Source organism: Egretta garzetta, unplaced genomic scaffold (assembly GCF_000687185.1).
Source record: "Egretta garzetta isolate BGI_Z169 unplaced genomic scaffold, ASM68718v1 scaffold314, whole genome shotgun sequence".
Classification (NCBI taxonomy): Eukaryota; Metazoa; Chordata; class Aves; order Pelecaniformes; family Ardeidae; genus Egretta; species Egretta garzetta.
In genome coordinates, this window is record NW_009259531.1 from 2107045 (window position 1) to 2107528 (window position 484).

Consider the following 484-nt stretch of genomic DNA (forward strand, 5'->3'; position numbering starts at 1 on the left):
TAAGATTTTAAAGGTTTTCGCTTGAATTAAGTTTTGTCTTTAGGTACCAGATTGAGTAATTGCTCTGTTGTGTAATACAGAGAAAAATGGAAACTATGGTTTTCTTTTCCCCCTGCCCTTCAGTCCTGATAGCAAGGAACTGTAGCTTTTATAACTTTTTCATAACACCAAGGCAGTACAAAATGTTATTATAGGAGAAGAGCAACACTTAAAACACATTGTTAAACTTTGGATCAAGTGTGGCATTCATAAAGGTAACTAGAAACTACGTAATTTTAGTTTTGACCCAGTTCAAGTATCTGTCTAATGCCTGTTTTTCTTGTAGCTAGAAACACGAAGTAGCTCAACAGAACTTTAAAACAACTAATCGACTTTGTCATTGGGTGAACTTCCTGAGTTTAGGGCGCAGTTTTACCCTTTGTCTTGACGTTGAGTGCGTAGCTGAAACGTGTGGTTTTCTTTTCAATGAAGTCTTTTAGTTGCC